The following is an 11,107-nucleotide window of genomic DNA, read 5'->3' on the forward strand; positions in this document are numbered from 1 at the left end:
CAGCACACTGGACTGCTCTGAGTGGCCAGTGCCACCAGGTGACGTCAGAGACTCCTTCTGATAGGCTCCTTCAGGTGTTAGTAGCCTATCCTCTCTCCTAGGTAGCCAAACCCTCTTTTCTGGCTATTTAGGGTCTCTGTCTCTGGGGAAACTTTAGATAACGAATGCAAGAGCTCATCAGAGTTCCTCTGCATCTCTCTCTTCACCTTCTGCCAAGGAATCGACTGCTGACCGCGCTGGAAGCCTGCAAAACTGCAACATAGTAGCAAAGACGACTACTGCAACTCTGTAACGCTGATCCTGCCGCCTTCTCGACTGTTTTCCTGGTGGTGCATACTGTGGGGGTAGTCTGCCTCCTCTCTGCACTAGATGCTCCGAAGAAATCTCCCGTGAGTTGACGGAATCTTCCCCCTGCAACCACAGGCACCAAAAAGCTGCATTACCGGTCCCTTGGGTCTCCTCTCAGCACGACGAGCGAGGTCCCTTGAATCCAGCAACTCTGTCCAAGTGACTCCCACAGTCCAGTGACTCTTCAGTCCAAGTTTGGTGGAGGTAAGTCCTTGCCTCCCCACGCCAGACTGCATTGTTGGAAACCGCGTCTTTTGCAACTACTCCGGCTTCTGTGCACTTCCGGCGGAAATCCTTTGTGCACAGCCAAGCCTGGGTCCACGGCACTCTAACCTGCATTGCACGACTTTCTAAGTTGGTCTCCGGCGACGTGGGACTCCTTTGTGCAACTTTGGTGAGCACCGTTTCACGCATCCTCATAGTGCCTGTTTCTGGCACTTCTCCGGGTGCTACCTGCTGCTGAGAGAGCTCCTTGTCTTGCTCGACGTCCCCTCTCTCTTTTGACACAATTTGCGACATCCTGGTCCCTCCTGGGCCATAGCAGCACCCAAAAATACTTACCGCATGATTTGCAGCTAGCAAGGCTTGTTGGCGGTCTTTCGGCGGGAAAACACTTCTGCACGACTCTCCATGGCAAGAAAGATCCGTCCACCAAAGGGGAAGTCTCTAGCCCTTTTGGTTCCTGCAGAAACCTCAGCTTCTTCTGTCCAGTAGAAGCTTCTTTGCACCCACAGCTGGCACTTCCTGGGCATCTGCCCATCTCCGACTTGTTTGTGACTTTTGGACTTGGTCCCCTTGTTCCACAGGTACCCTAGATGGGAAATCCATTGTTGTTGCATTGCTGGTTTGTGTCTTTCCTGCATTATTCCCCTATCACGACTTCTTTGTCCTTTGGGGAACTTCAGTGCACTTTGCACTCACTTTTCAGGGTCTTAGGGAGGGCTATTTTTCTAACTCTCACTATTTTCTAATAGTCCCAGCGACCCTCTACAAGGTCACATAGGTTTGGGGTCCATTTGTGGTTCACATTCCACTTTTGGAGTATATGGTTTGTGTTGCCCCTATCCCTATGTGTCCCCATTGCATCCTATTGTAACTATACATTGTTTGCACTGTTTTCTAAGACTATACTGCATATTTTTTGTATTGTGTACATATAACTTGTGTATAATTGCTATCCTCATACTGAGGGTACTCACTGAGATACTTTGGCATATTGTCATAAAAATAAAGTACCTTTATTTTTAGTATATCTGTGTATTGTGTTTTCTTATGATATTGTGCAAGTGACACTTGTGGTACTGTAGTAGCTTCACACGTCTCCTAGTTCAGCCTAAGCTGCTCTGCTAAGCTACCATTATCTATCAGCCTAAGCTGCTAGACACCCTATACACTAATAAGGGATAACTGGGCCTGGTGCAAGGTGCAAGTACCCCTACAGTAGGCAGTTAAGGGGCACATACATTCAGACCTTTTCTTCAAAAATAAGCTTCTAGTCAACGGTATAGATCTTAAGCTCAAACTCAACCGCAACAAGGACGCGTTCTGTCGCATTAGCGGCGATGCGGAGCAGTATAAACTGGTTATATAGTCCGCGAGCCAGTTTGTAAAGAGAGTGAAAGTGTCCCCGAGCGTCAGACTGGCCCACACAGAAGCTTTACAATTATCGAACGCCAAGTACGCCATTGAAAGAGTGGCTCTGAAGATATTCAGCATCCCCGCCGGTAGTAGATTAACGCAGCAGCAGAATCTATTTTTGGGGCAACTTCCAAAACTCATCATCATAGGGTTTGTGGACAATACAGCTTTTAGCGGACTCTACACCTCTAACCCTTTCAACGTCGAACACTATGACGTCAACTACGCCGCTTTGGTCCACGAGGGAGCTGTTATCCCTGCAAAACCGTTTACGCCGAGTTTTGTAACATTCAATTTTGTCAGGGAATATCTCTGTCTGGTCTCGATAACGGGAAAACATCTGTGGGACTCAGGAGTCGTTGTTTCAAGAGAGGGGTATGGGGCCGGCTACACTTTGTTTGCGTTCGACCTGACTCCTGACATGGAAGACGGTGACCACTACAACTTGATCAAACACGGAAATCTAAAAGCTGAAATATGCTTTACACAGATGCTGGCTACCAACGTGAATATGGTTGTGTTTTCGGTATTCAACAGCGTTATCCAGGTCAATCACGCCCAACAGCTTATGTTTGACTATCATTAAAAGAGTGTCAAAATGGACACTGCAGAGATACATGACTTCTTAAGTAGACATAAATACACTAAGAAATACTTTTTTGGTGTGTTTCCTACCAATGGGTTACCTGAAAAGATAGGCCCAGAAAGACTCCGCACCCTGCGGCCCTGTTTTTGGATGTAGACAAGGTTATAGTGTTTGACAGATTAGTGGAGTTTCCTGAGGATAGCATTTATACAAAACCGATATTCAAATATGTAAAAAACAAAAGCATCACGCATGGTTGAGTATAACAAGCTGCGTGTACAGGATTCTCTACCCATCACATGCGGGGAACATTGTATATATTTTATTAGAAAAATGTCTGAGGGTATGACGTTTAGAAAATGTTTTAATCTGTATTCAGCCGATCTTAGTATACAACAATGGTATTGTTATGAAATATGTGAATGAAAACTCAAGGACTATGTCGCGCGTTGTTAGAACAGAATACGGTGTTTTTCAAAAGTGTAAGGCCTTGTAACGCCTCTATTTGTACTGATGACTGTCTAAAATAAAAACATCTTAAACATGAATTCAGACTATGCATTTTTTTATTCACACGTCCCACATTTTCAAACCATTTTTACAAAAGATGTCGGACTACTGTTGAAAAGTTAAAAGTGTTTATTACAAACAGTTTTCAGCACAAACATTTACAAGGGTAAAGAAATAAATGAAGCAAAATATTTCGGCATGCGAAACTTTTAACAAAACTGTACAGCTGATCAAATATTGTGATAACATTAGAGAGGTAGCCAAGCGTTCATTTTGAACAGTCTTTTTTAGGGTCCATAGGTAGAGCGTCGCTGCTCCTAGACGGTGTTAGCTGTGGAAAGAAAGGCAACGTCGATACAGTGGGACTCCTTGTAAAAGCACCAGGGGTCGGATCAACTTTCAAGCCTACGCCGGTGGTCGGTGTTACCGATAATCGTGGAGGGAATGTTGAGTTCCGCTGTGGCACTTAGGAATTGGTCCCAACCTCTAGGAGCGTTTTGTGACGATAGGGTTTTACTGTGCGTGAGACCTCTGACCAGATCATACATGTGTGATCCAGCAATCTGTTGTGCCTTGTAAACTAATTCACCCCTGTCGTTCCAAGATGTCAGATCTTTAGAAGCAGTCATTTTACCAAGCAGCATTTGCACAGCCCCTCTATACCTCTGACTTATATTTTTAAAAGGTCTTCGATAACGGCGTGCGTGGGGGCCGCTGGTCCATGGTCTTGCTGAGCTACCAGGACTGCTGGCGTCTGTTCAGTATCGGGGGTATACAGAGTCAACTTTTTTTTTCAGAGGTTAGTTGCTTGTAATACTGTAAAAAGTTTTGAAGGGCTCCTGAGTAAAGCCCCGCTTTGTTGTGTGGTTTTAAATCGGTCAGGTTCAGAATGGCTTTGATTTCAGCGTCGAGACGATGCGTCTTGTTTTCGCATATGTCCCAGACATCGGTGGTAGAAGGGCCTAGCTTTTCCAGCTGCTGGCGGGGCACAAGGTACATTTTGTAGGCGTGCTCCATCAGGTCCTCGACAGAAGACCTGTAATTAGGGGTATATCTATACCCAGCAGCGCCCCTATAAAACCTCCAGACTGTTTGACCAGTTTCATTTTAGAAAGGAGCGACGTCCTCTTATTGCTGAGCTTCTTAATAATGTTGCGCTTCTTTTTCAGAACACGGAACTGGCTTGTTGATATCGGGACATTACCTTTTAGGGTGTTATGGGCTATTTCTGAAATCGCCGCAACTAAATCGTCCGAAGCAGTGCACAGGATAGCCTTTCTTTTCAAGGGGCTGGCTGTGACCAGCATTTTTAGGAGGTCTAAATTACGCCATAGCAATGCAGACATGGTAGTGACCCTATATTACAAGGTTTAGAGTGTAAATGTTATAAAAATCTTTTTATAGGCTTTGGGGGCTGTTTTAGGCATGTAAACGACTGGGAAGTCAGGTGGGATCATAGCCTGTAGTCTTCTAGAGTATTGTGTTTTATATCTACCAGTAAGTAGCTGTGGGGTTTCGCGGTAGCGTCGTTAAACGCTTCCATGAAAAACTGCATGTTTCCGGGGTACATTTGTTTAGCTATAATTGATATCTGAAGCTTGTTGCGGGATTTTTAAATAAGACCGGGTATGTGGTGTTGAGAGTTATAGAACGCCTGCTCTTACCCTTGTAAAAGAAGTTCTGCATGATGTAGCATATGCTCAGATTACGATGATGTGAATATTGAGTAAAAGCCCTCTTGATCTCGGGTTGGTCCCCGCCTTCACGCAAGAGGTCGTCCACAACAACCATGTTTACAAAGGGCCTGATTCTAACTTTGGAGGACGGTGTTAAACCGTCCCAAAAGTGGCGGATATACCACCTACCGTATTACGAGTTCCATAGGATATAATGGACTCGTAATACGGTAGGTGGTATATCCGCCACTTTTGGGACGGTTTAACACCGTCCTCCAAAGTTAGAATCAGGCCCAAAGTGTTTAGGTAACAAGTCATCATTGTTGAGGTTACTGGGGATGCCTTCTATAAAGCGGATGTGTGGGAACTTTAGGGAGAGTTCATGTAAAGATCCTGCCAGCAGGAATAAAGCCACACGATGTTGTTAGGGGTATGAGATAAAACACCAGGAGCGTTTTCTAGTAGTTTCTTTATAAAAATAACTTTTACCGCTAAAATGCAGGAGAATGGGTGTTCCAGCCTGGTGTCCATAGCAGTTGGGGTTTGGCCCTCTAATGTCTTTTAATAACCGTACGGTAGTGTTTTGTAGTCCTCGGTGAGGACCCGTTTATCAAACACTACTCTTAGGGTTTTATACAACGGTTGTGTTGTAATTTCCCACTTTCTTTGGGACATGACTTTGCTAGGGTGGTTCATGACTGTTGATTTGCTATTTTTGTGATCGCTCGATGCGTAGTACTCGTGCGCCAGACCCTTCAGACTGTCAACATTTATTTTATCAGTATTGCTGATGTTTAAAGTGATACCGTCGAATCTGTACGGAAGCACCGGGAAGTAAAGCTTCCTCGGAGGGTGAATTTGACACTTAGGGGGTCATTACAACATTGGCGGTAAAAGGCGCTTACCGCCGTGCAGAAGACCGCCAATACACCGCCACGGCCGTGGTAGACCGCCACAGCTATTATGACACACATCTTGGAATCCGCCGAAATTCAGACACCCACACAATACCGCCACACCAAAGGTCAGCAATAAACATGCGGAAACAAATCCTCCACCTCCACGCCAACAGAAACACGCCCATGCCATTACGACCCACGAATCCACGCGGTGGTCTTACAACCGCGGTATTCCATTGGCGGTACACACCGCCGCGCTCAAAATACACACACATTTACAAAACACCGCCACATTGGACAATTACAAATACACACACCTGAGACACATACAAACAACACTCCCACTCACCCAACACAATATAAAACACACACCCACATCACCCACAAACCCCTACAACCTGAAATTCTGAGAGAAGGCGAGAGAGAGAGCACAGAATAGACAACCCCATCACACAGAGGCACACAACATCATCACCCACACAACATCCAAGCACAAAACACCACATACCACTACACTCACCACACTCATCACCACATACACCACCCCACACATCACCCACACCACCCATGTCACGCCAAAGACACCCCCGCTTCTCCGAGGAGGAGCTCAGGGTCATGGTGGAGGAAATCCTCCGGGTAGAGCCACAGCTATTTGGCTCACAGGTACAGCACACATCAATAGCCAGGAAGATGGAGCTATGGCACAGAATAGTGGACAGGGTCAACGCAGTGGGACAGCACCCAAGAAATAGGGAGGACATCAGGAAGAGGTGGAACGACCTACGGGGGAAGGTGCGTTCCACGGTCTCCAGGCACCACATCGCGGTGCAGCGGACAGGCGGCGGACTCCCACCTCCTCCCCCACAACTAACAACATGGGAGGAGCAAGTCTTGACCATCTTGCATCCTGAGGGCCTCGGAGGAGTCTTTGGAGGAACGGACACAGGTAAGTCAAATCTTAACTATCACATCCCCCACCCTACCTGCATGCTATCACACACCCCCACCCTCACACCCTCCCCTAGCACCCAAACTCCTCACTAATCTACCCATGACACCAACCACCCATCCCAACCCCAAGCCCTGCATGACACAACTGAGCATGGACACCCATCACTAAAGCATGCCCACTGCACATACCCAGAACACCCCCCCAACCATCAGCACACAAGCCCCCACACAGGAATGCCTGCACTGGTGTTCACGCACACCCAACCATTGCACACCATGAAACACACACATGCAATAATCATGTTCTTATACCCCCGCAGGAATCTGATGGAACGTCATCACACCAGAGGGTCCAGACAACACCACTCCACCCCCAGAAGAGGCCCACGGTGACGATAGCAGCTCTGCCCTACTGGATCTTGATGACCAGCCCGGACCATCGTGGGCCTCAGGACAGTTGGTTCCCCTTCCCAGCCACAGCCCAACACCGAACTTCCACCCTCTGGTAACACCAGCACAGCACCCATCCAGCGGGCCCAAACCTCCCTACCCACGACAGGTCAATCAGCAGTGTGTCCACCACTACAGGGCACCCAGGGTAACCCAACAACAACAGGGACCTGGGGGCAGTGGTAGTGGGCACACGGCCCAGGGGACGAAGGCCCAGGGACATAGGTGAACTGGGAGGGCTGCTGTGCGACAGAGGGAGGACAGGCCAAGGGAACCCACTCTCCACGAGGCCCTCTCCTCCATCATGGGAGCCTACCACCACTCCCTGAGACAATGGCAACGGTCCTGGACAAGTTGCAGGAGACCCTGCGTCTGCAGGAGGAGCAGTATTTGGGGTTCAGGGAGGAGCTCAGGACCATCGGCTCCTACCTGGGCACCATCGTAGGGGTGCTGACGGACATACAAAAGACCTTGAGGGACACCGTGGCACTCCAAGGGGCCCCTGACACTATCCACAATGATGAACTGCCCACCACCTCCGCCGGCGCTAGTGGACAGGACGCTCCGCCACAGGACGACGAAACAGTCACTATTCCTCCAGGTATCTACCCACAGTTACACACAAGACTACACCAGACAATAAACCCTTCCTGTATGTGTGTTGAGTATAGGCCTAGCTATGTGTGACGCAGTAGTAAATGAAGCCATGTGGGCCCCTGAAATGGCGGCTGCCTGACCTCTAAACTGGGACAATGGGATTGTGGGGTAACTGCGCTGGCGTTGCACACCGTCGCGGTAGGCGGTCGTAGACCGCGGCGCAATGCTGCATTGGTTAACATTGGACCCTATGGGTCCCAGGAGCCAATGAACAGGTGCGCCGGCGGTGATGATGCGCACCGCCAAGGACGTCACCACTGTGGACGTCACCGCCATTTTCTATCTGTTGAATCACTAGATACCTGACCTTCGACAGGAGAGGACCTACATTGCCAGTGCTGCTGTGACCTCGGTCTGGAAGCGACGATGGCTGCTGTGTCTGGGGAAAGGGCCCCTGCCTTCACTGCACAGGAGTTGGAGAAACTTGTGGATGGGGTCCTCCCCCAGTACATGCTACTCTACGGTCCTCCAGACCAACAGGTTAGTACAGAGGGAGCACGTTGTATGGGCTAGGCCTGGGTGGAGAGGGTTGGGTGGAAGAGGGAAGGGGCCAGAGTTCATACTACATTAATGCATGGGAATGAATGGGCCACATGGTCAGAGTAGGGAGGGGGCCACTCACATTGACGGTGCAGTTGGTAATGACTGTTCCTCTTCCCTTGTGCATGTCATGTAGGTCAGCGCCCACCAGAAGAGGGACATTTGGCGTGCCATCGCCAAGGAGGTCTGGACCCTGGGGGCCCACCAGAGACGGGGCACCCACTGCCGGAAGAGATGGGAGGACATTCGCCACTGCAGCAAGAAGGCGGCGGAGGCTCAGCTGGGGATGGCCTCCCAACGTGGGAGGGGTGCCCGTCGCACCATGACCCCCCTGATATTCCGGATCCCGGTGGTGGCCTACCCGGAGTTGGATGGGCACTTGAGGGCATCACAGCAGACACAAGGGGGTGAGTACAACCTCATTCTGCAGACTTTGCGTGCAGTGGAGGGGTCTGGTTGGGGGTGGGGGCCAGTGGGTGTCCCTAGGCCAGGGCGAGTTAGGTAGGCAAGGCCCCTCTGTAATGTAGGCCATGTGGCACTGTACCCCACCTCAGCAGAGTGCCAATTTGAGGTATAGTTGCCCCTGTGGCATCCATGTGCGCAGATGTCCACCATTGCCATGTAGGCCATATCCCAGAAATTGCATGTGCAGAGGCCAGGAGCACGGCGTTATGCATGGGGCTGCTGCGTCTGTCTTGTCCGCCAACGGTAGCGGAATGCCATGCACTAAAACTCTCTTTCTTCTGTCTCCCCCCCTTTTCCTGCTCTCCCTGTCCTTTTGTACATCAGCATCATCAGGCGGAGGTACAGTGGCACCGGAGCACGAGGGAGCTGCATCCCACATGGCCATGGAGGGCCACATCACAGACTCTGAATGCATCAGTGGGACGGAGGGCGAGGGGAGCTTCACGTCGGCCACCGGATCACCAACCAGCGACACGGACTCGTCCGCGGATGGGAGCTCCCCTGTGGTGGCGGCACCATCTGTGCGCCCCACTTCTACAGGTACAGCCGTCACCTCCCCTACCAGCACCACCCTCCCAGCAGCCCCTCAGCCTTCGCCCCATGCCCGCTCACCCAGGAGGGTGGGCATCACCTTCACCCCAGGCACCTCAGGCCCTGCCCCAGTCACCCCTGCTGCCCTCAGTTAGGAGGCCATTGACCTCCTCAGGTCACTTACTGTTGGGCAGTCTACCATTGTGAATGCCATCCAGGGTGTAGAACGACAGTTGCAACATGGTAATGCATTCCAGGAGGGCATTCATTCTGGTCAGGCTGCCCTTCAGCGAACCCTGCAATCTCTGGCCTCAGCACTGATGGCAGCCATTGTCCCTGTGTGTAGCCTCCCCCCTCCAACTTCCTCCACCCAGACCCAATCCCCTGTACCCCATCCCAAGCACACCTACAGACCAGCATGCACACAAGTCAACACACAAGTAGCTCAAGCAAACATAGGCACCACACACACCACAGGCACTCACACAAGCATCACACCCATACAGACACGGCAACATCCACTGTCTCCACTGTGTCCCCCTCCTCCTCTTCTCCCTCCTCCCTCCCAGTCTCGTCTACACACACACCTGCATGTACCACATCTACAGGCACTAAGACTCACACCAGGACACCCAGCACCACAAGCCGCTCACCTGCACTCACCACCTCCACTGCCATTTACACGTCCCCTATGTCCTCTCCGAGTGTGTCTGTGACGCCCCCTCCCAAAGTACCCAAACGCCGGCAATCACTCACCCAACATCCATCCACCTCACGACAGCCTCCAGTACCTGCACCTGCACCCAAAACACCTAAAGTGACACCTCCTACAACCACCTCCTCTTCCTCCACTCCCAGACCCCTCCAGCTACCCATCCCAGTGTCCGTCAGAAACTGTCCCTATGTCAAATTGACCTTTTTGCCCCCACCCCCCTCCTCAAATTCATCAGTCCCATCGTAGCGCCTCAGCCAAAAAGCCTCCAGTACCAGTGGTGCGTGTTCCAGGTTTTTGGAGTGCACCGTCCACCAGGGCAGGCAGTAGGACCTGGAGCCAAGGCCCTGGCAGCCCACCCCCTGTAAAGGCTCTGAAATTGGAGAGTGGACGACAGGACCTTGTCAAGACTCCTGGTGGGACAACAAGTGAAATGGGATCGAAGGTGATTGGTGAGTCAGCTGTAACTCCAAAAAAGGTGGGGAAGGTCCAGAGGAAGTCTGCCCAGCCTGTTGTGAGTGACACGGCGGAGAAGTGCGCCATCATTTCTGGCGGTCCAGACACAACCGCCAGCACCGTCGTCACTGGTCCAGAGACCACCGCCAGAGTCACAGCCCAGGAGGGCCCAAGTATCGTTACTGGTCAGGAGACCACCGCCGGAGTCACAGCCCAGGAGGGCCCAAGTATCGTCACTGGTCCAGAAACCACCGCCGGAGTCACAGCCTAGGAGGGCACAAGTATCGTTACTGGTCAGGAGACCACCGCCGGAGTCACAGCCCAGGAGGGCCCAAGTATCGTCACTGGTCCAGAAACCACCGCCGGAGTCACAGCCCAGGAGGGCAGAAGTATCGTTACTGGTCAGGAGACCACCGCCTGAGTCACAGCCCAGGAGGGCCCAAGTATCGTCACTGGTCCAGAGACCACCGCCAGAGTCACAGCCCAGGAGGGCCCAAGTATCGTTACTGGTCAGGAGACCACCGCCGAAGTCACAGCCCAGGAGGGCCCAAGTATCGTCACTGGTCCAGAGACCACCGCCAGAGTCACAGCCCAGGAGGGCCCAAGTATCGTTACTGGTCAGGAGACCACCGCCGGAGTCACAGCCCAGGAGGGCCCAAGTATCGTCACTGGTCCAGAAACCACCGCC

Source organism: Pleurodeles waltl, unplaced genomic scaffold (genome assembly GCF_031143425.1).
Source record: "Pleurodeles waltl isolate 20211129_DDA unplaced genomic scaffold, aPleWal1.hap1.20221129 scaffold_58, whole genome shotgun sequence".
Classification (NCBI taxonomy): Eukaryota; Metazoa; Chordata; class Amphibia; order Caudata; family Salamandridae; genus Pleurodeles; species Pleurodeles waltl.